This window comes from Myotis daubentonii, chromosome 2 (genome assembly GCF_963259705.1).
Source record: "Myotis daubentonii chromosome 2, mMyoDau2.1, whole genome shotgun sequence".
NCBI classification, from domain to species: Eukaryota; Metazoa; Chordata; class Mammalia; order Chiroptera; family Vespertilionidae; genus Myotis; species Myotis daubentonii.
The window spans coordinates 58,573,633-58,601,143 of NC_081841.1; the positions used below are offsets into that span (position 1 = coordinate 58,573,633).

General features: G+C 40.0%; 1 pseudogene; it reads right to left on the bottom strand.

Moving 5' to 3' along the window:
• Positions 1 to 27,019, bottom strand: part of LOC132226561 (CREB-binding protein-like) — a 78,076-nt pseudogene extending 51,057 nt beyond the window's left edge.
• Positions 27,020 to 27,511: the final 492 nt, after the last annotated feature.

Genomic DNA, 27,511 nt, shown 5'->3' on the forward strand with positions numbered 1-27,511 from the left:
TTTTATTTCCCAGGTTCTGGTCTATGATATAAATGTTCTTTACAGAGACTTTTTGAGAAAAATGAAACTCAAGTGTATTATTTATAAAATTAAAGTAGTGATATTTATAATTTAACCCTCTACCCAACCAAATAACCATTCTTTAGTACCCCTCTTTACTGCATCAGTCTTTTAATGGATGGGGAAACACATCGCTTCACCAGGCAACTCATCCCTTTGATGGAATTTCTAGGATCCTCTTTGTTATTCCGTGCTGTATTTTGTTCTGGAGGCTGCCCTGCACTAAATCACAGACCATATCAACTCCTTGTTAACATGTACTATTTGAAGATGACAATAATCATGTGGATGTTGATTTTAAGATTTATAATGGAGTTTGATGAAATGAATATAATAGAAGTCTACAAAAAAAGATGTTTTAACATTTTGAGAAATGAAAGTAAATGGATAGTTCAGGCAAAGCTATTTCATACAAAAAGACTAATAAACATAAAATGAATTATCAAGGAAAGGAATTGGAGAAAGATTGTAAGTGGCTTTGAGTCACTTAGATTTATTTTTCAAGGATTTATTTTTCAAAGAGTGTAAGATTAGTGAAAACTGAGAACAATAAAATTAAAGTCAAAGGGCAAGATGGGGCCAGCGAGATGATACCTCTGCTTTTTTTTTCAGGTCCCAGTTAAGGCTAGGCCAGACTGTGCCTCAGCAAACCTTAAAAACACCCATGGCAAAGGGAGTGATGGGGGAAATCAGTGGGTTTGGGGAAATGTCTGCATTTCAGCTCAGCCAGAAATGTCAATGGCAAGTGGCAAAAAATTAGCACTTATGAATAAAGAAAGAATAAATAATCCTTTTTGCCAAAGGAGGTGGTTTGTTTTTGTTTTTCATTTTTCCATTCAGGTAAGTTTGTCAGTAAGTGCTCCCCAGATAAGGTACTCTGTGAATCTATGACAATTTATACCAGGACAAAATCACATTTGAGAATTTGAAAATCTATACCACAGTTTTAAGGAGATAGGAGAAACTGTCATAGCATATTTTTGTGTGTGTGTTCTTTCAAGAAAAATAGACCCAAACCTGTCCTATCTGATGTCTACCCATCTGAGTGAAGTGCAGCTCAGTCCTTCCAGGTGCTCAGGCCAAAACTTTAGGAGTCACCTGACATCTTTACTCTTATACCTCACCTTCAACCCAAGGGCAAAGTCTATTAGAGCTGCTTTTAAAATTAATGCTGACAATAATAAAAAAAAAATTAATCCTAAATCTGACCTCTGAATTCTACTTCAACCACCACAGCCAGACCTCTAGCATCTCTTGCCTGACCTATTGCCATGGCCTCCAAACCAGTTTCTGTGTCCACCCTTATCACCCCACCAAGTATCCTCAATACAGCAACCTCAATACAGAGAAAGGAGAGCATATACTGCCTCTACTTGAAACCATTCAAAGGCTTCTGTCTTAGAGTAAGAGCTGGATGGTCTTCTATGGTGTGTAGAGTCCCACATAATCTGGCCTTAATTACCTTCACTCTAGCTACTGACCTTCTTTGAACTCCTTGAAAGTTCCAGGACAGCTCAAGGCCTTTCTATTAAGTGTTTCCTCTGCCTGGAGCACTTCTGCAGATAAACACATGGCTTGTTCTCTGTTTTCCTTCAAATGTTTGCTTAAGGACCATCTTCTCATAATCCTGTTTAAAATAGCAACACCATGCTAGCATTCTCTACTCTTTAAGCTGCTTTATTTTTCCTGAAAGTTCTTATCATTTCCTGATACACTGTATTATTTATTTCATTTACTTATTCATTTTTCTCCTCCCAAGTAAAATACTATGAACCTTGTTGTTTTATTGTCTTAAGTCTTTTTTTGCTTATTTGTTTAGGACAGTTCCTGGCAAGTAGTAGGTGCTCAACAAATCTTTTTGGAATAAATGTTATTGTTTATGAAAAGCATATGTTCCATTTTGTAAAGCCAAGTGTTTCTTTGGTTTCATTTTGGCAGAAAAATGGGTGCATCATAAGATAGGGTGGTAAGATTTGTCACACTGTTCAGGATGACAAATAATGACTAGCTTTTTCATTAATGAAGTCCTGGAGAAACTTCTTTGAAAATAAAAAAAAATAAATAAAAAATAAAGTTATATTTATTCATTGTCTTTTAAAAATATTCTAACTATGTATTTCATAAATATGTGCTCCTTGAAACAAGGATGTTAACTGAAAGGAACTTTACATATTCTGGAAAAATATTATAATGGCATATGATATTTTTTGGTATATATACTTTTAATTGCTTTGAATTTTGTTTAGCAAATAAGTGCCACAGTTTTAAATAGGTGTGAAATGGAATGTAAGGGCCTAAGGAATCTGGCACAGGGAGAATTTCAAGGGATGTGAACCCTCAGTTCAAAGTTGGAGACGTCTCCTGATTCTACTCTTGGAGTGTTTCTGGGCTGCCTTTTGGCAAGTCCCAAGCTTTGGACTCCAAGAGTTTAAACCAGCCGTGGGCAAACTACGGCCCGCAGGCCGGATCTGGCCATTTGAAATGAATAAAACTAAAAAAAAAAAAGACCGTACCCTTTTATGTAATGATCTTTACTTTGAATTTATATTAGTTCACACAAACACTCCATCCATGCTTTTGTTCTGGCCCTCCGGTCCAGTTTAAGAACCCATTGTGGCCTTCAAGTCAAAAAGTTTGCCCACCCCTGGCTTAAACGGTTCTGATCATGGAACCCCCTGGTCAGCAGATGCAGAGTTGGGTTTCTCTTCTTAGCAGTGTTAGATGGAGCAAGCAAATAGAGCATCCCACCCAGTCACGTGGCGAGAATTAGGGAGGGCCTTCTCCTAGAGAAAGTCACCGAGACTTTGCCTATACAAGAAGAGTTTCCAGAGTTATTTGTAAAATACTTAATTTCTAACTCGTATTTAAAGTACACAGATAGAAAATGACTAAGTAGTTGTTCCTTCTCCATAGAGCCCATTATTTATCCTTCCCACACTCCATCTGCTGTGCGCCTGTTGGTTTTTCAAGTCTTGTGATAGTTCTCTTCTTGGGGGAAACATTTTCCATTTTCGTCAAATCTGAGTTAAATGCTTTCCCTCTGGGCTTCCATAGTACCCTATACCTCCCAAATCAGAGCGCATGCATTACAGCTGTCCTTTTGTTCACTCTGTTCCCCAAGAGTGCATGCAGCTGGCTATGAAGGCAGGGGTAGAGTGGGTGTTGCTTCTGGGTGGATCCTCAGTACCTGGAGCACTGTCCTGTGGGGTTGGTTGGTCTGTCAGTAGAATATGCTAATGTCTTCCAAACTGGATCAGCTTATACAAATAATAAATAGAAATGAGGAAAGGAGATCATAAAATATTAAGCAACAAACTATTTAAAATTCTAAAAGTGATATTTAAAAAAATTGCTTTTTCTGTCAATAGGACTAAATCCCCAAAGCAATACTTATTTTTCCTTCTCTTTGCCCCCAACACTCAGAACCAATCTCAGAAACAATTTATTTTAGGAAGAAAAATCTTTGACATGTAAGCCAGTGGCTTTGTATTATAAGATACAAAATGAAATTAAACTTATTTGTTTTGGTGTTCCTTAGTCATCACTGCCACCTATTGCTGATAAGAGATACCTATCAGATATTGTTGAGAGTTTGATTTCACCTACAGATATCCTTTTCTGAACGCATTCAGGCTGTTCTCTTCCCCTTTTGCTTTGTGCTTTTAGCTTTCACCGGCTTAAATGAAGTCTTATGCAGAAGCAGAAAAAAAGAGCAAGAATTCCAAGAAATGTGTCTCTAGTGTGCAATTGATTCTCAGCAGTTTGTTATTAAATCTTTAAATAATTAAATATAAGAGAAAACATTAAAGCAACATTCAAAAGCCAACCATATGTTGAAAATATAAATGGAGAGGAGGGGTGTGGAGATGGCCATAGAATTAAAAGTGCTCTTCATTAACCTTGCTACACTGATCATTTCTACGCATGGCCCGCATGCAGGATCCTCTGCCAGGGTGGGCTGAGCTTAGGGAGCAGGAAATCTCTTTGTCTGAAGGAGTTTGCCAAGAGGAAAGATCGGCAAGTAAGGAGACATAAACCAAGATGGCACGGGTGTAGGAATGATGAGTGTGCCATCAAATGATCCTTCAAACAAGTTGTTCTGTTTTTGTTGTTGTTGTTGTTTTTTATTATCTTGAATATTTCCAAGATAGGGAACTTGCTTCTTTTGCAGAGCACAAGGCCTGAAATGCAAGGTGGCGAGTCAGCAGTGCTCAGAATACAAAGTGCTGCCATAGCTGTGGCATGGGTGTGGGGTTGTTAAACTCGAGGTAGAAAGCTACACTGTATAATGAAAGGAAGAGGGAAGCGGGACAAAGCCGGGGTCCTGGACACAGAAAGCATACAGAGTGGCTTGCAGCACAACCGCGTCAGGCTGTGCTGAAGTCCTCACCCCTAGGGCCGCAGAATGTGACCTTATTTGGAAATAGGGCTGTTGTAGATGTGATTACTTAAGATGAGATCATGCTGGAATAGGGTGAGCCCCGGGTCCAGTAGGGACTGGCGTCCTTATAAAAATGGGAAATGTGGACACAGGTACATACAGGGAGAGTGCCACGTGCAGATGAAAGCAGATTGGGGTGATGCTTTTATAGGCCAAGGAAAGCCTCAGGTTGCCAGAAAGCCACCAGGAATGAGGAGCGAGGCAGGGGACACAGTCTTCTCCACAGTCCTCGGAAGGAACATTTTGGACTTCCAGCCTCCAGCACTGAGACCATAAATGTCTGTTGGTTTAGCCACTCAGTTTGCGATACTTTGTTTTTTTTTTTTTTTTTTTTTTTTAAATTTTTTTTTAAATATATTTTATTGATTTTTTACAGAGAGGAAGGGAGAGAGATAGAGAGTTAGAAACATCGATGAGAGAGAAACATCGGTCAGCCGCCTCCTGCACATCTCCCACCGGGGATGTGCCTGCAACCCAGGTACATGCCCTTGACCGGAATCGAACCTGGGACCCTTGAGTCCGCAGGGTGACGCTCTATCCACTGAGCCAAACCGGTTTCGGCGGTTTGCGATACTTTGTGATGGAAGCTGTTCCAGACTCATACGCTGAGAAGTTCGCGTCCTTTTTCACACTCGTACAATTTAGGTAGCATTTCTCCTCATACAATGCTGCTCACGCAGCAAAAGCCCCCAGGCGGTACTGCTGCACGCCCATTAGCAAACACCCTCATACTACACTGCTTCGTGTCAAGTAGCAAACACATGGCCCACTTCTTCCAGCTCTCGGCAAAGTGCCATCCTTGCTCCACCTACATGTAATATCGTACTCTTCCACCCAAGCCAGGTCCTATTCCCAACACTGCTTCAGCTTATTTCTAAGCACTTATCTTATTGTTTGTCTCTCTCCACTGGCATTTGAGTTTCATGAGGGCAAAGGCTTCATTTTATTTACTTCTATGTCCCCAACACCTAGAACACTAGCTGGGCACCTTGTTGCTCAAAACGTATTTGTTGGTGGATTGAATGAGTGAAAGAAGGAAGACAGTTCAGTAGTGACAGGACTGCTGCTTCATCTCTGAATATCACAGGAGAGCCCCTACCTCATATATGGGCAGCGTTTCAAAGCAGTTTCATTAACACATAACGAATAGTCTGAGAGTTTGTAGGACACATTCACTCTGAAGAAGAAGAGTTATAAGTTAACATAGTTAACAAGTGACTTGTAAGGTTTGTAAACAAGGTCTGCTCTTTCCTTTAATCCAAGTGTCTTTTAACAAAGCCACACTGCCCTTATAAGTCCTGCCAAATCTGGTGAGCTCCTTTACTGTCTTGGCGTGTGATGCTAGTGTGGAAGTTGAGGCACTGAGCATGGGTTGAAAAAAATAGCCCACTTTGAAGATTTGACTTGGGACACCAGTTTCAAATGGAGTGTCCTTCAGGCTTGTTGAAGGCTTTTCACTCTTGCTGACAATGCCAATCAAATGTCCTTTGGACTACTCTGAAAGAGACACATGTTTTCAGAAAGGCTTATGTGCCTTTGAATGTCTTTAAGCATGCAACCCTGAGAGCATCAGACTGAGACTTCTCTGTGACTGAGACATTAGGTCTTTGAGGGGAGAAAAAAGACAAAACAAACAAACAAACAAACAAAACCCCCAACATTTCCCTATTCGTTATTCCAAAGAGTATAAGATATTAATAAAGGGGCAGAAAGTGGCCTGGCCTGCTGTACTTTCAAGCAACTTCTATAGAGCCAGCCAATAGGCTTATTATTCCAGAAGAGATCCGGCAAGTGGAAGAAAAGACTGGGAAAGGATACTAATGTATGTTCAGTTTCTGTTTTCCACCAGGCACTCTTCCAGTTCCCTGGCAGTGCAAAGAAGAGGTGTGAATCAATAAGAGGAAGCTGGACAGACAGAAGCAGATGTGTCTCAAGGCCCAACCGGAAGCCCAAGCCATATTATTTTCTTGGGACTTGTGAGTTTGCTATCTGCATTGACATCAAAAGATCTTCTTGCCTGTTTTCTTCCCACTCTTGATTAGTTAATAAGCATGAATCAAGCGTGCTCAGAGGTATGTAGGAGCTATGGAGGAAACGCAACATGTATGAGCTACATAGGCCGGAGCAAAAGTAGGTTTGGAGCTGGGAGTACGTGAAACACAGAGTTTACTCTTATAGTATTACTTATTAATTATTTAATTATTTTCTAGATGAACAACTGGAAACCTACTTTTGCCCTCCCCTGTATATCCTTCCTCAAGAATCTTATAACTGCTAATGGCCCGGTGCTTGAAATTTGTGCACAGGGGAGGGTGTGTGCCTCAGCCTGGCCTGCACCTTCTCCAATTTGGGACCCCTCGAAGGATATCCTGCTGCCAGTATACAGGGATAGGGCCTAAACCAGAAGTCAGACATCCCTCTCACGATCTGGGACTGCTGGCTCCTAACCGCTCACCTGCCTGCCTGCCTGCCTGATTGCCTCTAACCACTCTGCCTGCCGGCCTGCTTGCCCCAACTGCCCCCTGCCCCCCTGCTGGCCTGCTCGCCCCTACTTTCCCTCCTCACTGGCCTGCTCATCCCCAACTGTCCCCCTGCTGGCCTGCTCACTCCAAACTGCCCCCCCCCCCGCTGTCCTGATCACCTCCAACTGACCCCCACTGATGGCCTGCTTGCTCCCAACTGGCCCCCCTGCTGGTCTGCTTACCCCCAATGGCCCCGCCCCCCACCAGCCTGATCACCCACAACTGCCCTCCCCTCTTGGCCTCTAACCACCTCTACCTCAGCCCCCCCAACATGGCTTTGTCCAGAAGAACATCTGGAAGGTCTCCTGGAAGGTCTCCCAGTCTACTTAGTATATTACTCTTTTATTAGTATAGATATATTTGTCTGTAAATATGATTATGATTGCAGATATGAGTAGGACCAGGTAAAATTTTATAGAATGGGCCTTTTATTACAGATGGTTGGCCATGTATGCATTTTTTCTAAAGAAGTAAAAATTACTTTAAAAAATGTTTCAGGAAGACTTTGAGAAATTTACAGTATCTGCTTTTCTTCCAAGAAAGTTGTCACTTTTATGCCAGAGTGAGAATTATTTGTATGCTTTGTATGTCAGCATTGGGCCACTGTGACTGGGGGGCACTTAGCTTGACTTGAGAGTAATTATCTTGCTCACTGGCTGGGAGGGAGGGTGTGTGGCAGAGGAGATAAATACTCAGTTCTGGATTATTCATAGATTGCTGACTTTCTGGGTTGATTGTGCAAGCCCCTCCTTTTATTGATGTCCACCTTCTATTGACAGACATCTAACCTGGGAGAGAAATGAGATGAAACTCTCTTTCTTTTCATTGTAAAAAGCATTTGAATTCCTAAGGTGTGATAAGGCCACCCAGCCATCCACAGTCAAGGTACACATTTTCATGGAGGATGTTCTCACTCTTGAATAAGTTAAAACAATTTTTTTCTTTTAATTTAAACTTTCTTCTATAACTGTTTTCTTGTTACTTAAAAGCTAGTTTTTTTGAAACTACTTCTAAAGCTTTTCAAGCTGTATATGTCCTTGGAATGAATCTATAAATAAGAATTGAGCCCGGCCGGTGTGACTCAGTGGTTTAGCATTGATCTATGAACCAGGAAGTCACAGTTTGATTCCAGGTCAGGCCACATGCCCAGGTTGTGGGCTTGATCCCCAGTACTGGGCGTGTAGGAGGCAGCCGATCAATGATTCTCTCTCATCATTGATGTTTCTCTCTCCCTCTCCCTTCCTCTCTGAATCAGTAAGAATATATTTTAAAGAGAGAGATAGAGAGAGAAAGACAGAGAGAGAGAGAGAGAGAGAGAGAGAGAGAGAGAGAGAGAGAAGAGTATATATGTTTGTAAATAAGAAAACATGTATTTGATGCTCTTAGAAAGTCTTATTTTCTTTTATTAAAACTTGTGCAGTATAGGGAACTCCATAGACTCTCTTAATTTGAAGAAAGTTAGAGGGATAGGTACTAATTCAGAGTTCCTTGGGAAAATGTGTCACTTATATATTTTTTATGCTTATTTTTTTAAAATCAAAAACAAATATTTTCTATTCAGAAAATATATTTGAATCTAAATATCTTCTATAATTTTAACCCTAAAATTTTAATTTAAATATTTTAAAAATAGTTGGGATGTTTGTTTTTTTTAAATAAGTTAGGTTACTGGAGTTCTACATGTTATTGGATCACCTGGGACAATTTTCTGATTGGAAAATTAAGAATTATAGTCAGAGGGGAAGACATGAGAATTTTTAAAGAACATATTCAATTTACTTTAGAAGCCTAACCTCTCTTATCATGTGACTTGTTTTGTATGTTTGTTAAACTATATTATCACATAAGCATTGCTGCTATTGGGACAAACAGTGACAGTTGATTCTGGTCATTTGAATGTCCACTGTCTGTTTTAATTTGTATGTTTGTTTTGACACTGTCATATGCTCAAACTTCAGTGGAAGTCATGAGAACCTATTATTTTTGTCTGCTCCTTCCTTTACATTGGAAATATTCTTTTTTACTCAGAGGGACCTTAACGTTGATGTAAGGGATTGTTTCCATTGCCAACTGTTTTCTTCCTTGCCAAGTAAGAGAGATGTTGTGAACTCTTCAGTGATGCCTTCCCCAGGATATTTGCAGATGTGGTTGGGAAAGGTCATTTTATCCCAGACCTTTGCATGTCAGGCGCTGGGGTGCCCAGGTGCCGCCTTGCCTGCGGCCAGGCTCTCCGATCGCGATGGCAGATCATGGGGCCGCAGGCAAGGTGGCACCTCCGATTGCGATCAACGGTTGGGGGGTGGGCAAAGGCGGCTCCAGTTCTCCGATCCAGGGCTGGGGGGCAGGACAAAGGCGGCCCTGCCACCCGGCTCTTGCCTGCCACCTGGGTTTCTGATCACCATTCTTCCGTCCTTCCCCTTTCGCCTCTCATCATTGCGCCTATGTATGCAAGTTAGCTGCCATCTTTTTTGGTGGTTAACTGCCATCTTTCTTGGCAGTTAATTTGCATATCGCCCTGATTAGCCAATGGGAAGTGCAGGGAAGGTACGGTCAATTACCCTTTTTGTCTTTTATTATATAGGATATTTCTAAAAAGATTGGAGAAGAGAGGTTGGTAATATATGTTGAACTGTGTTTCTCTGGACTTCTTCTGAAGCCCCATCACTTGAATTCCCCATGAAAGAGCTCCATAGATTGATAAAGTGTCTTTCTAGCATCTGAACCATTCTCTGTACATTCCAGCAGTAAGAAGCTAAGAATCATTCAGCATTCACCTGTCAGCAAGTACTGAGTGTCTGTCATTTGCCCAACATAATGATGGGCACAGAAGCACAGTGTAGGCAGACCCTTCTTCTGAGCAGAGAGGTTTCCCAGGTTTTCCCTTCATTGATTCCCTGCCTTTCATGGGAACTCTGCCTCTGAATCTTTTAGTAAACACAAGAGACCAATCACTGGATAACCACAGGACACCACTTCTTGTTCCTCAGGGATATGACCACTTGACAACTCGCCTGGGAGCCAGAAAACAGATCTGTCCAGCAGCCTGCATATAGCAGAGAAATTTATTACTATTTCCTATTTTCTCCACAGAAAAAAAAGAGCTATGTAGCCTGTATTTTGACATCTTAAGAAGACTTACAAGAGTTATGCCACATCAAATGAGCTGACGTTGTGACATGCTGACACTAATGTTCAACAAAGCACATTTATTGTAGAATTTAGAGGCTAGTCACATACCTCCAAGGCTTTTTTATTACTATTATTTCTTCTTGAACCTACCTCGCTTGAGGTCTTCAAGGAAGGAAACTTCAGCGTTATTCCTGAGAATTAAGCTGACATGGGCACCTTGTGCATATTCTCTTATCTTGGTTCAGCAATGTGGCTGATAAATCATACATGGGTTTGTAATTATTTCAGTGCCTTCCTCTGAAGGGTAATTCAAAGCATTCTACCTTCAGAGTCTAATAGTAAGGACATTTTGGGAAAAGCATTTATCCATAGAAGTTTAACAACAATTTAGTTGTTTTGCTCCACTTTGGTATCCATAAGCATATGTTATCTATTACAGGGAACAATCCTCAGTAGTTGAAGTGCCTAATGTCAATCAATATTGAGCATCTACTTTGTGCTCATTCTTGTGGAAGAATTTAATTCAGTCCAATAACACTCCGATGAGCACCATTAATGTGTATAGCCCTACGGCAGATGCTGCAGGGCACAGTAGATGAATTTACAGTTTAAAGGAGGACATGGGACATGCACACAAATAACTTATACAAGGTCAGTGTCATAAGAAAAGTATGAACCAAGAGCTATACGGGTTCAAAGGCGTAAGTCTGCTAGGCTGTAAGCTCCAAGAAGGCTCTATTTTATGAGGCACTGTATTACCAGTGCCTTCCTCACCACCAGGCACTTGGTTGCTTCTCAGTAAATGCTTGTTGATTAAATGAATGAAGATTCCATCTGGGGTGAAGGTGGAGGATGAATATTAGGCAAAACTCTGATGTAGAGATTGATTTGACTATTAAAAGATAGGAAGGATTTCAACGGTTGATAAAGATAGGAGGATGGCATTCCAAATGGTGGGCAAGGCATTTGTCAAATGATAGAGGCTGGAAAAACTGGGTCATATCTTAGGAAGAGTTTGGCTAGAGTAAATGATACATTCATGGGAGTAATGAAAAGAAAAGTTAATGATTTGGGGGGACCGATTATGGTGTTCTTAGATATCAGGTTGGGGATTTTGAACTTAATTTGCAGGCACTGGAGGAACATTAAAAATATTTTGAGTAGGAACTTGTCATGATTGGAACCATGATTTAGGAAACTGATGTGGCAGTGATGTAAAACATAAGTCCCAAACTGAGAGGTGCATCAGGATTAACTGGGAAGCTTTTTGGTCATATAGACTTCTATACCCCACCCAAGACTGAATGAACGGGGAAATCCATTATATATATTTATGCCAAATTTCCAAGGTAATAGCCAACCAAGTAGTTCATAGAATTCTATGGTCTGAGGTCAGTCCTTCTGGGAGCCAGGCTTGGGAAGAAGGATGTAAAGAGAGAGGTGGGACAAGTTTATAGCTCACATGGGTCAGCCTGCAAGAAAAGGTTGAAAGAAAGAGTGAGTTCTGAGATTAGGAGAATCTAAAGAGCCCTGTAGCAGAAAGATGGGGGCCAAGCTTGAGTGAGAAGCCAAGGAAATCTTAAGAGGAGAATCAGAATCAAAGAGTATCTGTAGACAGGAGTCTAGCAACATGAACAAGTGTCCCGATGAGCAAGCAGAGGTGTGATGCATGGCTGCCAGGAGCACAGGCACACTATTCTCCTCATCCTCATCTGCTAGGCAAGCCCCAGGGAAGAACTCCCAGCATGCAACTGAGTCCATCAATCATTATTTCCCCATATCGAAACTTTCATTTGTATCTGGCATCTTAGTTGAGATGTTTTGTGATAACTCATAACTGCTCACTCAGAGTATCGGGAAGAGGTGGTGGTAAGGGTCCTTAAATACACTGATAACAATGTAACAATAATAACAATGTAAAAAGAGTCTTATTTCAAAGGCAACTGAAGCCTGAAGAATTAACAGCAGTACTGGTTTAAAGGCATAGCATGATTTTCTGCATATAATAAAAGAAAATTGAAACACAACTAGGAAAATAAATGGCAGGCTTCAAAGACTTATTCAGTCTTTAAAGTGGTATACTTAAACAGTATTATTCAACAGTCTAATGTAGGGAATGGTATAAAAATTGGGTGGGGGGGAATACACCTTAAATTTTTTATTTTATTTTCTTTAAAAGAACACAGATTTATTTAAGCACTGACGGCCAAGTAGTTGGTTTTGAAGAGAGACCTGGATAATATAAAATAATGGCAAGAGCAATGCATTAGGAATAAAAAGTACTGAAAATGGTCATGAATAACAATAACAGTGCTACACCTGATTTAGTGACATCTGTGTATTAGCTACTGTGCTGGTGCTTTACATGAATCCTCTCGTGTAGCTCTCGTAATGACCCTGTGAAGTTGGTCTGATTATAGCGGGGAAATTTGGGTTCAGAGATGATTGATGGCTTGCTTATGCTCAACTGACTCCAAAGTGGTGAGTGGTAGCAAAACCTGAATCTAAATGCACTGCCCCCAACCAGCACTTCCTGGCTTTAACCACCAATCAGCTGCCATATCTTGCTCTACATCAAGCACTTGTTTAATTCTCATAAAAACCATAGGAACCAGGTATTATTATTATTTTATTCCCATTGTATATTATTTCCATTTTATAAATGAGATTATTGGGGCACAGGGAACTTGATTAACTTCCCCAAAATCATGCCATTAACAAGTAGAGAAGCTGCAATTGGAACCAGACATTCAAAGTCAGAGTTGGCCTCTCAGTCTGGTGACACATATTACCTGCCTTCTCACTCCCCCCACCCCAAAGGGCTCTCCAGTTCTCTCATTCCTGTCCTGTACAGTATTTTTGCTAACACTGTATTAAAATGTTAATATCACAAATCTGTAGAGTTGTAGCAAGTGCATTGGATGATTGATTTGGGATTCAAGTAAAATCTAAGAGGCAGGGCAGATTGAATCTAACAAAAGGATATGCAAGTCAGATAAATATCTGATCTTACTCTTGGCTCAAGAGGCACAGCTACTTGATGTGATGAAATGATGCCAAGAAAGAGAAGGGGATCTTTGTGTTGGTGATAATAGGGGGGTTTAAGGTGAAACATGGCTGCCAGCAACTTAAGAGTCACACCTTGGTGTCTGTTACTTGACAGCCATTAGAGAGAGTTTCCCTTGCAAACACCACTTGAAAAATCCTGAGAAAGTCTTTTTATTGGCTGGCCTTGAACCCTGTGCTCATCCTTAAAACAATCACTGTGTTTGGGAGCAGGAGGGGAGCGGATTCTATGATGGACTCAAAGGGGATCACATTCCTGGAAACATGGTTAGGGGGCAGGGCCTGTTACATAGGCTGGGAGGAGGAGAGGGCCTCCTGGGCAGAGACAATGGCCATTCCAAACAGCAAACATTATCCTTAACAGTGATCCATTAGGGGCTGTGTAATAAGAGTTAAGAAAAAGGCACAGGTGCTCTCTGGCAGTGCTACTATTCTACATTGTTATGAAAGTTCTATCTAATTGGCTCAGACAAACAACACCAAAGAGAAATATGAGGTGTAAGCATTGAAGGAATACAGAAAATATGATTTTTAAAAGACTAATAAAGGGAGGTATGTCTTAAAAAAATTAAATAATGCCACCAAGGTACACTATTAAAATAGTGTGGTAGCGGTATAAGAATGGGTTCCAGAGCAGGTTCTTCTGTCTGGTAGAAATGATATTTCAAGTTGATAGAAAATCAATAGATTATTCAGTAAATGGTTCGGGGCTAATTAAGTAAATGGGGTTTTCCCAAATTGAGGGGGGGGGGGTGTAAAAATACATCTTACACAAAAATTTTTTAAAAATCTATAGTTTTCACTGAAAAAATATAGAAACTTCTTTAAACTTTAGGGGTGAGGATAGATTAAAAAGGAAAATCTCAAATCTAAAAGCTATAATAGAAAAAAAATTGAAAGCTCAAAACTTTTTTACAGGGAAAGATATTATATGCAAAACATCAAGAAGAGACTGGGATAATATATATATATAACTTCTACTCCTCCAAATAATATTTTTAACACATTATAAATCAATCTGAAAAAACACAAATGACCGAAGTTTTTTAAATCTGCAAAATGTAAGAACAGATAATTCACAGACATAATCATAATTTTAAAATTAATATATTCTGTAGTGGTTAAGGGTGAAGCGTCCATAACCCACTGTGGGTTCTTGGCTTCACACAAGAAAGATTTTAAACACCAGCCAGCATTGAGGTTAAGTGATTTTATTAGTGAAACAGTGAGACAAGAGTCGCCTACTCCACGGACAGAGCAGCCTTCCTTTGGATAAATTTGCTGCCTTTACAGAGGTTCATTTAAGCACGGGGTAAGGCATTCAGTGAAGGGGAGGGATATTCAGCATCTTCCCGGGAAAGGGGTGGAGATTTCTCAGAGGAGCCCCCGGGGCCATGTTGTATCCTAATATGGGCTTTCCATTTCTGATCACTGTGGCATGGGATGTGTATCACTAGCTTACGAGGAGGCTATGTGAAATGAGTTGCCATGTTGGATTGAGCTGTCTCTGCTAGTTTGGGACCATAAATCCAGTAAGGGGATGGTTTTACTATCTTCTTGACAGTTCCTGTAGCTTTTATAGTTTGCAGCTGTTTTGGCACATACCCTATCTCTAAGGGAACTCTCATACTCTTAGGGAAAGTGGCCTTTGATACAATTTTTTGGAGGACAATTTAGTGATATTGCTCAACATTTAAAATGTGCTTACCCTTTAATCTAGCAGTTCCATTTTAGGAATCTATACTTGTATGTGTAAGGGAAAAATTAAAGGTCTTGGGGAAGTGGGGGGGGGGCATTATTTGTTAGAGCAAACATTTAGAGATAATGTAAATATTCATTAATGGAAAATAGATAAAACAGTTATAGTATCTCCATATTATATACTACTGTGAACATTTTAAAAGGAATAAATTAAGTCTTATGAACTGGTATGGAAAGTTATTGATGATATATTGTTCAGTGACAAAACAATGTGCAGAGTATGTGTAGTATGATACAATATTAGGTTAGAAATAGAAAACCTATAGATGTACATATCCATATATTTGTATGCGTGTATTATGAGGTCTTGTTAAACACACAGGAAGCTTTAGTAGTTTTTCCTGCTAGGGAATGAGAATGGATTTTGATTTCATTTTTTTTTTAAATGTGCATGTAAGTAGCTTTTGAAAAAAAAATTTAAAGCTAATAATTTTTCTTACGAGTTTTACAAATAAAATTACTTTCAAGTTTTATTTGGCTGCTTTCTTTGATGTTTATAACAATAGATCCTTTAAATTAATCGAGAACTTTACATGTAATATAGCATTTTGACATGTATGAGAAAGATATGTGCTTTGAGGATATAACAGAAAGAAAAGGTTTGAGGCACTTTATCAGAATGTAGAATTTGTTTTTAAATCTCAGTGAAGCTGGTGGAAATATTTAGCTCCAGGCAAAAAGGAATTCATAGAACTATTATATTCTAACCTGCTCTAACCGCTAGAGACTGTCTTGCAAACGGCTGACAGAGCTATGCCTATGAGAAGTTACACAACATCAGTGTTCATTAAGATGGGTCATTCAGTACAAAGGGAGCTCATTTTACCAATATAAATGTGCAGGGATTGAATGATGGGAAATCAAAGATGAAGAAAATTCTAAAGTATGACCTTGAGCCACCGCCTGTGGCTATAGTCTTGTTTCATTAATATCAAAGAAAGCAAAGATAACTTTTAAGTTATCCTGGAGCTTCAGAGTATGAAAATTATCCTACAGTTCTCTCCTCCAATGAGAAATTAAACACATATCCACCTGCCTCTTTCATACAGAAGCATAACTGCTCACCTCACACTAATGACAGAGCCCAAGTTTGAGCTCAGAAAGCAGGCAAAAGAAAATGACAAGCAAGAGTCAAGCACAACACATGACAGGATTGTGCTAATTGACTCCGACAGAATTTCTTGTTACTTACAGACATTAGGCGTCATAGATGAATCCAAAAGGAGAATAGTGGGGAGAATGTGAAGGAAGTGTAGTGATTTGAACTTACCCCTGTCCCGTCTAAGTACCTACCTCGGCTTCCCTGGATGCTGGGGCTAATAGGTTCATGGTAAAGTTTCCCTAAGTGGCAAGCAAGGTAGGTAAGGAAAATTAAAATAGGTATCAGATGAAACATCTGGCATTTTCTAGATTCTTCAAATTTCATGTGGACCTGTATCGGAGTTCCGTTTAGATCTCCTGCAACCCTTCCCGTTTTACTGTTCCTTTCTTTCTATTTTCTCTCTTCCTCTCTATTGTTTTCCACCTCTTTCACTCCCTCCTTCTCTCTGTCTTTTTTTTACACTCTCCTCCTTTTCTGTCTTTCTTTCTCTTTTGTCTCTCTTTTTTAAAAAATATACTCCATTTTGAATAGTCAGCACCTGTGTCCGGTTAATTTTATATTTACCTGGACGATTGGCTCCCAGATCTCAATGCTGGCAGATTTAGTGAACAGCCCCTTTTGAAACGTTTTCACTAATGTTCAGCTGCATAGATGATATAGCTGCTGTGTGTGTGTGGCTGATTTTGGAACAAGCTGAGCTCTGTGGGGTTGCTATGGCATAAATAGCATTCTTAGAGGGTTGTACCCTCCTCGGTCAGTCTTTACATGTGATGCCTAAGGGTGCAAAGCACTAGTTGTCTGGCTTCAGCTGGACATTTCATCTTCTGGTTTCTATGCCTGAAGCAAGTAGTCCTGAAGGACAGCTTCCAACATATTTAATCATTCTACTACTAATAAAAATTCGTTGTAGTAACCCTTAGGATGAAGCTGACTATACCATTAGGTGGGCAGAATATGGGCTGACTTATCAAATCTCTAATTTTTGATTTTACATTGAAGTGCAATTTAGAAAGGACACCTTGCATTTTATTATAACGTCTAAAATTTACTGGACATGTCAAGGGAAATATGAGAGACATTTTAAAAATTGTAACTTTTACCAATTTATGTCTTTTATCATAGATGTGGGTCTGTCACTCAGAGCAAAGCAATCATTTGGCCTCTGTACAGTAGAGAGAGAGACATTAAGAGTATTGTTTTCAAACACTGCCAATCAACTGAGTCATGGCTTTTTTTTTTCTTTTATCACAACGCAGAGTACTAACCACTATACGATCACGGCTGCTTTTTTTTTTTTTTAATATGAATTGTTGTTAATTAACTGTGTTCTGAAAACTATACCAAATGCTTTACATAGATCATCTCATTTAATCCCCTCTATAACTTTATGAGGCAGGTTCAAATAGAATCTTCATTTTATAGATGAATAAAATCAGCTTGAGTAACCTATCCAAGGCCACATAGCTGGTAAATGGAAGGATGGTATATAAGTCCAGGGAACTTGTTTCTAGGACTTGTGCTCACTATTACCTTGTATTTATTTATGCTTTAGGACCATTCTCAATAGTAACAACTCTAATGATGTAGTTAAAGTGGTACATGTATGTCCTAGTGAAAAGTTTGGTTGGCCCAATTTTTGGCATTCCCAGTACTGGGATACCTGGTGTTTAAAGAGGTATTCCTAACTTTATAGGCTTAGCAACTGATTCCCATCAGCCAAGCTCAAGAGAGCTGAGCTCATCACACAGAATAGGTTCCAGTGGGGTTAATTTCTCTTGAGTGGCAGGAACTAACAGTGGTTAACGGTGGTTAATAGTGTGAGGGTCTATCAGTCTTAGATTTAAATTAATGTCCACCACTTCGTAGTTGTGTAACCTTGCACAATTTACTAAGCCTTGGCGTCTCTACTTGTAAAATAAAGATATTAGTTCCATTTCATCAAATTGTCCTGATTTAAATTATGTAAAGTGCTTTTAATGGGGCTGGAGTCATAATCAACCTTCAATGGGAACATAATCTTTTCTGTCATCCTAGAATCTCACAAACATCATAGGAATAATCAATAGGCAGTTTGCTGAACACATTTGATAAAAGAGAGTACTATTCTCATGGAATATTTTATTCAAGCTTGCAAAAGTGTTCTTCCATTATGATGTTTATAATATTAGGCACTAAAATACTCATGTCTGCCAGAATCAGTTTTTCTCCTTTAAATAGTACTTGAATAAACATGAATACATTCCTAAGCTTTAACTCTACTTTTACAAAATTGCCGTTGGAGAAAACTTCCTGTTAAAAGGAAACTTGTATTTTCTTAATTCTTAGCTGCCATCTCTAGTACAATGGCACCATGGATTAAATAACACTTTTAGGAGAAAAAAAAGAAATAATTTATTGAGTGCACACCATTTAAAAAAAAAACAACTAGCTTACATTGATCTATACTACTACATGTTTTCTTCCTAAATCTTTTAAAATATGTCTTGAAGTTCACATTCAAAATCTAAATTTTTTTCACCCTAGCCAATTTGGCTCAGTGGATAGAGCATCGGTCCAAGGACTGAAGGGTCCTGGGTTTGGTTTCGGTCAAGGGCATGTACCTCAGTTGCCTGCTCGATCTCCAGCCCCAGGTGGGACACGTAGGTGAGGCAACCAATCGATGTGAGCTTCGATGTTTCTGTCTGTCTGTCTGTCTGTCTCTCTCCCTTCCACTCTCTCTAAGTATCAATAGAAAAATACCCCCAAGTGAGGATTAACAACAACAACAAAAAAATGTAAATTTTTTTCTAAATCAGTTTTGCCATCAGCAGTCAGGCATAATCTCCTGGTGACACACTTCTCTTTTAAATAAACTTGTTCTTGATCATTACCTCTTTAGCACTTTGGGGATTTACAGTATGATGCCAAGCCATATTTAAAGCATATACAGTGTAAGTGTTTACTGGTATATCCACATTTGCTACTTGGTTTGACTCAGAGTTTGATATTTTTCATTTGAATTAACTATCCCTAAAGTTAAGTATCTTCTTTTGAAAGTTAACTAAAAAAGTATTTGATCTCTCAGGTTGCATGAATTTTTTACACAAAACTCTCCTAGATTTGGAAATCCTATGATCCAGTCCAGGGAAAGACAAACTACAACACACATGTCAAACCTTACCCATAATATGTTTTTCTAAATAAAGTTTTATTGGAACACAATCATGCACGTTTGTTCATATATTGTCTATAGTTGCTTAACATTACTTTGGCCGAATTGAGTAGCTACCTCAGAGTCCATATGACCTGCAAAACCAACTGGCCCTTCACAGAAAAGCATAATCTTTCAAACAGGTGACTTTGTTTAACTTAAGCCTTTTAGTAGTGGGTGTGTGTGTGTGTGTGTGTGTGTGTGTGTGTGTGTGGTGTCATAATTATTCCTGGATAACATTCTTTGACTCATAGTTCTCCTTAGTGGCCCCATATTCAAATTGCAGGGGCAATTATTGAAGAGCAAATATTGGCTTTAGAGTATTGAAGACAGAAGAGAAGTCTTTTTTAAATTTTTAATGCTTATAGTTACAATGTTAATTTTATGGTTTTTGCACTTTTTTCCTTTTTTATTGAATTTATTGGGGTAACACTGTTTAACAAAATTACACAGGTTTTAGGTGCACAATTCCATAACACATCATCTAAAAAGTCTTGAGATTAGTAATTTAATCCACTAGGTCTAGGAATAGTCCTTGCATCCTTGGTGATGGAGTTAGAAGTAGCAGGTGGCATTGAGATGCTACATCTTCTCTGCAGATCTATTTATTTGACATGAATCAAACCACAAAAATACTAGAGGAATCATCCAAAGGCAACAAAATCTCAGACATATGCTGAAGCAATTTCTTCACCGATACAGCTCCTAGGGAATTGGAAACTAAAGAGAAAGTAAACAAATGGGACTACATCAAAATAAAAAGCTTCTGCACAGCAAAAGACACCATCAACAAAACAACAAGAAAGCCCACTGCGTGGGAGAACATATTTGCCAATGTTATCACGGATAAGGGTTTAATCTCCAACATTTATAGGGAACTCATACAATTAATAAAAGGAAGATAAACAATCCAATCGAAAAAAGGGCAAAGGACCTAAATAGACACCTTTCAAAAGAGGACATTCAGAAAGCCAAGAGACATATGCAAACATGCTCAAAGTCACTAATCATCCGAGAGATGCAAATCAAAACAACAATGAGGTACCATCTCACACCTGTCAGACTGGCTATCATCAACAAATCAACAAATGACAAGTGCTGGAGAGGATTCGGAGAAAAAGGAACACTCGTGCACTGCTGGTGGGAATGCAGACTGGTGCAGCCACTATGGAAGACAGTATGGAGTTTCCTCAAAAAGTTAAAAATGGAACTCCCATTTGACCCAGTGATCCACTTCTAGGAATATATCCCAAGAAAACAGAAACACCAATCAGAAAGGATATATGCACCCCTATGTTCATAGCAGCACAATTCACCATAGCTAAGGTCTGGAAACAGCCTAAGTGCCCATCAGCAGATGAATAGATTAGAAAACTGTGGTACATCTACATGATGGAATACTATGCTGCTATAAAAAAGAAGGAATTCTTACCATTTGCAACAGCATGGATGGAACTGGAGAGCATTATGCTAAGTGAAATAAGCCAGTCAATGAAGGAAAAACACCACATGATCTCACTCATTCATGGATAATTAAGACCATTATAAACTGATGAACAGAAATAGATACAGAGGCAGAGCAACATCAAACAGACTGTCAAACTACAGCGGGAAGGGCGGGGAGGGTGAGGGGGGTGCTGGCAGGTAAGAGATCAACCAAAGGACTTGTATGCATGCATATGAGCACAACCAATGGACACAAGACACTGGGGGTTAGGGGAGGCCAGGGGAAGGTCAAGTGGAGAAAAAAAAAGGAGACATATGTAATACTCTTTGTACTTTAAGCAATACAACAAAATTTTTTTTAAAAAGATAAAAGGATTGTTAAGAATTTTGATTGGGTGGCCCAGGATTTGAACTATTAATCTTGGCACTAAATAATCTTTGCAAGTAAAAGGATAGAATAATCTTTGCTTAAAATCAAAAGGGGCTTTCCATATTAACAGAGAACAATTTATAAAAATCAGTTAAAAATCCTGCCTACAATTTTTTTTTAAGAAAACTGTAAATATTTTAAGCCTCCTACCCCATTTTTTAAGAAAACTGTAAATATTTGCTTCTGGGTGAGTTATTAGGAAATCTAAAGCATTGTCAATAAGAGTTAAAATTTGAAGCTGTTTGCTTCAATAAGGCCAATTATTAAACTTAAAGCCTTGTCTTCATTTTGCATTATAATATAAGCATTAGAAAACAAGCATAACCATAGGTAGTTAAAACATAAATATTTATATTTTCAAAGGGAAAGAAAATAGTTTTTAAAATAAGATATCCAGACTCATACACATTATATAAATAAAATGCTTACTGACTGTGTGTGAAAAGATGAAGCACTTATTTAATAAATCTGAAAATGCATAATGGGTGATATAAAATGCATTTAAAATTAAACCAAACAGGTGCATTAATCACTGCCACCAGGACAAATGGATTTAAGCAGCAAAATTTACTTAAATGACCTGCGGCAGGATGGTGGAGACAGGCAGGAGATAAAAAGCACTGGAAAAAGTTTATAGGTTTTTCACTCACCAAACACCTCAGGGGTCAGGGGAGAAACAATGGGAAATAAGCAGACTTATTTGGCCTCCTTTTTGACAAAGATAGAGAAAAGGGGTGAGCGGGGTGACCATCTTCTTAATGACCTAATTGTAAATCCATTTGTTTTAGATGGCTAATCTGTTTTTATTGTGAGAGTGTAGATGACTTGTGTAATTGCTGGCCCTGTGGCTCTGGAGTGATCAGATGGCACATTATAAATTGGAAGGTAGCCAGGTCTTGCCCAATATAGAGTTGGTTAAAACCTTTGATGACATAAGTGTCTGATAAATGAAATATACCTCATCAGTTAAAACTTAGTTTGGAGAGCAGGTTGTTTCATGTTTGAAATCCTACAAGCTTTGAGATAATCAGAGTTGAATCAAACTCAAGAACAAATTCTAGTAAGTTTGGGTAAAGTCTGGTTTCTTCACACTCAAAGAATTACCTTTTAAAGTGGTTTAACAAAGAGGCCTGTAGTCTGTCTGCTATCTGAGAATTATCTGAAAAATGTGGGTTTGATAAATTAAGTGTAAGTGAGTCATAAATGCATCATAAATTGTAGGATTACTTTTCTCTTGAAAGATAAATAGATTCCAGAACTGAAGATGAAAAAAAAAATTTTTGGCAATTATTATCCCTGCCTTGGGGTTTCTAAAATAGTTTTATGATGCCTGTGTCTACCTCTCAGTCCCTCTCATCTCATGGGACCTGTATACCTAAGAAGAGTGGGGACCTCTAATAGGGCTGTAAAATGGAAGAACACTACTTAAATCAGTATTAAAGAGGAATAGTAAGACATCAGCTTTCACCTTTAAAACAGCATATACACTTTCCATAAACTAACCCCTCTCCCCACTTTTTAAGCTCTTTACACTGTCCCTGAATGGGAGTGGTTAAGGGGAAAGCAACCCCACCCTCAAGTAGTTATCTTCACCCCTAGATCCCCCAACTCCACACACATTCACTATTTGACATTACAGGACCCTCACATAGTTGCTTCAGAGAGGAAGGGAGAGGGAGAGAGAGAGAGAAACATCGATGATGAGAGAGAATCATCGATTGGCTGTCTTCTGCACACTCCACACTGGGGATCGAGCCTGCATTCTGGACATATGCCCTAACCGGAATGAACTGTGATCTCCTGGTTCATAGGTTGATGCTCAACCACTGAGCCATGCTGGGTGGGCTTGTTTTATCCCCCTGCCCCCTTGGCTTTAGTATTCAGACAATCTGCTCTGAAAAATGATAATTTTTTTTTTACCTTTGCACATCCTCATATAATATGAGCCTGACATACTTGAGAGCAAGAAGTATGCTTTACCCATTTTTTTTGTAATATATTTTATTGATTTTTTACAGAGAGGAAGGGAGAGGGATAGGGAGTTAGAAACATCGATGAGAGAGAAACACCGACCAGCTGCCTCCTGCACACCCCCCACTGGGGATGTGCCTGCAACCAAGGTACATGCCCTTGTCCGGAACCGAACCCGGGACCTTTCAGTCCGCAGGCTGACGCTCTATCCACTGAGCCAAACCGATAAATGTTTTACCCATTTTTTTAGTATTACCTTTGCATCTCTAACAGTAGTCCTTAACAAATGCATTGTTACTTTTGATTATGATATATAGAAACCGCTCTTTATTTGGTGAAGGAATTAGAGCTGTGGGAAATGGATTATCCCACTCCTCCTTAACCTGCATAAAGCAGTGGAGTAAAGCATTCTTAATACCAGGCACTTTAGTAAAGGGAAGAGGATACATGGGGTGGGCAAAGGAGAAGACAGTAAACCTCCTACCTGGCAGGCATCTCCTGCCTCTGGTCACCAAACCAAATGCACACCTCAGCAATTCCACCCCTTGTCTGGAGATTTGCTCTGGTATTTGTTTCCTCCCCTAGCCCTGTCTCTCACTAAATTATAACCCTCACTATTATACTAGGACCTGGAACTTAAGTCTTATTGTCTTATTATTTAATCAATTGCTTGATCTGGTTACTGTGATAGACTTTATACCTATTTGGTGCCCCTTCATGCAAAAGGATTACACATCGCCATTCTGTGGAGCTTGAGCAGCCATGTGACTTGTTTTGGCCAATGAACTACGAGCAGCTGTGACCTGTGTCACCTCCAGGCAGACCTTTATGAGCTAGCATGTTTGTCCATTATATTCTCTTTTCCCTGATTTCCAGTCGTAGAAGCTTATGTGAAGACGAAGCCTTCATCAGCCCCAATACCTGAGTGACTACCATGAAAGATCTTTTGTCAAATATGAAGCACATATGAACAAAAATAGACTTTGTTGTTTTTAAACCACTGAGATTTTCAGGTTGTTTGTTCCCACAAGATAACTCAGCCTATTATGCTTGATACAATTATGCAGCAAAAATTAGAAATAATAAAAGCTGAAGAATTTGTGTTCTAGTCCCCATGATTAAGTGTAGAATTACATTTAAATCATATGCTCAGAGCAATACATTTGAAACATAAAAACATATTCAATATAACATTTACTTCTTCTAATAAGATAAGATATTCATGAACCATCATCTTTAGGAGATTCCCATGAGAAAACTCTTCTTGTTCATCTTTCCTTTTTTGAGATGAGATACTTATAAGCACATCTCTAAGAAAACTGTAAAACATTTCTTCACCAGCTTTCCTTGTTGAATGAGTCCACATCAGATTGTATTGCTATTTTCCCAGCACAGCTTCTGACAAATAATAAAAAATTTAAAAATGTACACTTAGTTAATTAATCACTATAGCAGCAATATAAAACTTTACCCATAGCTGGTGTTACATAAACATTTATTGAATTTAGTTGAACGGGGAGAAACCAAGATGGCGGCATAGGTAAACACTGGAAATTGCTGCCTCCCACAACAACTTCAAAAATACAACGAAAAGACAAAACAGACATCATCCAGAACTACAGGAAGGCTGGCTGAGTGGAAATTCTACAACTAGAAGGAAAGAGAAAAGCACACTGAGACCCAGAGGAGCTGCGGAAGTAAAATGCGGAGGTACGGAGGCTCGAGCGTGCGCACGGAAAGAGGCTGGCACCTGAGGACGAGGCTGTCTTTTTGAATCGGGAGGGAGTCACAAGCTCCCAACCACTCTGAACTCCGGTTCTGGGAAGTCTCTGGGGACCCAGGACTAATACGGGGAATTTAGTTGAATGGCATTGGAATATAATTCTACAATATTTTGAAAATTTAAGCATTTTGTACCTTTGTAATCAATCCAACACATATCAGATTATTCTTCCCTCCTCCATCAAAATTTCACTTGATCTTAGCCAAAAGGCCGAGAAGCGATCCTCCATCAAAATTTATAAATGCATCATTTAATGTTTATACATATTTGTATATTATTTATTTAAAACTAGAGGCCCGATGCACAAAATTCATGCACGGGGGGTGGGGTCAGGTATCCCTCACCCCAGCCTGCACCCTCTTGCAATCCGGGACCCCGGGAGACCCTAGGCCTGGTTGGTGATCAGGGCCTATCAGGGCTTTCCTTCCCCCGGCTGCCAGCAGCTGGCCCTGCCTCTGCCGCTGCCACTGCTTGCCATTTGTGTGGTGCTGCCCCTCTACCCCCCATCACCAATCACCTCCCTCTGTGGGCTACAGGCATGGGGTGTGATCGCTGGCTGGCCCTGCACACCTGCCACAGTGTAGCCGGTCCATGGCCAGGCCCTCCCTCTGCGGGGCAATTGATGGCAGGGCCCCCAGATCGATTGCCCCAAGAGGGAGGCCCCGCCCACCTGTTGCAGCACTTCCAGCCAGGTGGCCTGGCTCACTCTGTGGGGAGATTGATGCGGAGGCCCCTCATCGATTGCCCCGCAGAGGGTGGCTTGGGCCTCCCTCTCCGGGAAGGTGGTGGGGCAATGGCGCCCGCCCCCCCTGACCAATTGCATCACACCTGCCTTGGCTGTCCTGGTGCCAGTGTGTGTCATAGCCTGGTGGTCTGGAAGGTCATCCAGACGGTCATTCTGCTGTTTGGTCATTTGGTTGATTTGCATATTATGCGTTTATTATTATAGATTAGCAATTCCATAAATACTTAAACCTACCTTATTTCTAGGTGGTGTGACAAAGGTTTTCAGATGCCATATAGTTTATGCCTCACCTGGGGCTTTATATAACTGCAATTTTCAGGTTGGATGTTCAGAAATTATGATTTCATAGGCCTTGGTTGAATCTGTGTCTTTAGTGCGCCCCCAGGTGATCCAATGCAGGACATCTATGAACTACTTTGAAAATTATTCTACCAGAGCAATGCTGCAAAAACTGTAACATGCATACCAATGGCCCAGGGGCCTTGATAAATGCAGATTCTGATTTAGTGGTTCCAGGAGCAGGCCCGGGAGGCTGCATTTAACAAGCTTCTGCCTGATGCTGGTGCCGTTGTTGGTTCTCAGGTCACACCTGGAGTAAAGAAAAAATGTTTCATATTCTCCAAAGTTTGTGAAGAGAGATTTGTACCTGCTACATAATTATGTTGACTTTTAAAATCAATTCATACATGATGTCAGTTGACTCCCTAACTAGATTTCATGCTGCCTGAGGACAGGAAACAGACTAATTATACTTTTTCTCTCTTCCTGTTGAACTCAAATCTCAGGTTGAGCGCTTTCCTTATAGGCTCTCAATAAGTGTTATGGACAGATGAAACTACTAGAGAAGAGCTGTAGAGAAACATAATTTAATTGTATGCAGTCAGATACCATTTTTACAGAATGAGTTTCAGTCAGTGTCAAAATGGCTTTTCAGAGAAAATGAAGACTTGACCACCTACATTAAAATTTTTGAAAAACATCTTATTTATTTTAGATACTGCAATCAAACATGCCAATAAATCTACCCACCCACCTCTTTAGGAATGAAATGGATAACACAGAAACTCAATTTAAAGTTATAATTAAAAGTACAATAAGACTTTTATGTCACTTGAGGTTGGTATTTTTGTTATAATTGTACTAGAGGCCCAGTGCACAAATTTGTGCATGGGTGGGGTCCCTATGGAGATTGGGCCCCAGCTCATGCCCCCAGCCTCGAAGCTTCACAGCCCTGCAGCCCTGCCTGGCACCCTGTCTTGGCCTGGTGCTGCCCACTCACCTGCTCCACCATCCCGCCACGGTCCTGCTCTCGCAGGGCCGGCAGCACCTCCACTGCCACCTGCTGCCAGTGCCACGTCACCAACTCCCGCCATGTTCTGCGCCGCACCTGGTGGTCAGCGCACATCATAGCAAGCGGTCGAACTCCTGGTCAAATGACCACCCGAGGGGAAAATTTGAATATTAGGCTTTTATTCTATAGGGTTGTATTAAAACTAGAAACCCATGATTGTGTAAAAGTATAGAATAGGAGAAATTCAAGTTGACAGAGAGTCACAAAAGAAAGACAGGAGACATCAGGGAAGGTTCCAGAAGGATGCGACTCATAACTGGAATCTGAAGCATTGGGAGTGAGGCAGGCGCTAGGCCAAGGGAAAGGAGCAGGGGGTGGGATGGGGAGGAAGGAGCATGGGGGAAATTCTTGTCCGCTGAGGAGCAGCGTGTGCTAAGGCCTGGAGGGAACTGACCATTAAGGATCACAAGATGGCAGGTGTGAGGTGAGAGAAGGTAAAGATGGTGCTGGAGGCTAATCAGGAGCCAGATGATAAAGTCTGTTCAAACCCTGTTAAGGGTTATACTTTATCCCA